Below are 525 nucleotides of genomic sequence, written 5' to 3'. Positions count from 1 at the left end.
GACCAAGTGAGACTCTGTCTTTAAAAAAAAAAAAAAAAACCCTGATATTTCCAAGAAGTAATAAATTTAAATTTCTCACTGCAAGAAGATTGAACTCGATGCTAGAATTGATGGTTTTTTGTCATCCTCAGTAAAATGCTGTCGCATCACAGCTCACAGCAACCTCAGACTCTTGGGCTTAAGCAATTCTCTTGTCACAGCCTCCCAAGTAACTGGGACTACAGGTGCCCACCACAACGTCCAGCTATTTTTTTAGAGACAAGGTCTCGCTTTGGCTCAGGCTGGTCTCGAACCTGTGAGCTCAGGCAATCCACATGCCTCAGCCTCCCAGAGTGCTAGGATTACAGGCGTGAGCCACCATGCCCAGCACCAGGTGTTTTTTTTTTTTAAATTTTTATTATTTATGTATTTATTTATTTTGAGACAAGGTCTCATTCTGTCACCCAAGCTGAAGTATGGTGGCATGATCATAGCTCACTGTAACTTGGAACTCCTGGGCTTAATCAATCCTCCTGCCTTGGCCTG

The 525-nt window shown here is 42.9% G+C and overlaps 1 protein-coding gene across 1 annotated transcript in view; it reads right to left on the bottom strand.

The window, feature by feature from the left end:
- The window catches only part of SLFN5 (schlafen family member 5), a 12,016-nt gene that overhangs the window by 8,466 nt on the left and 3,025 nt on the right, over positions 1 to 525 (bottom strand). The window lies entirely within an intron of this gene.

Source organism: Otolemur garnettii, unplaced genomic scaffold (genome assembly GCF_000181295.1).
Source record: "Otolemur garnettii isolate 467f Iridium unplaced genomic scaffold, OtoGar3 scaffold00112, whole genome shotgun sequence".
Classification (NCBI taxonomy): domain Eukaryota; kingdom Metazoa; phylum Chordata; class Mammalia; order Primates; family Galagidae; genus Otolemur; species Otolemur garnettii.
The sequence above is the reverse complement of the archived record's forward strand: the minus strand, read 5'-3'. Positions and strand labels throughout refer to the sequence as shown.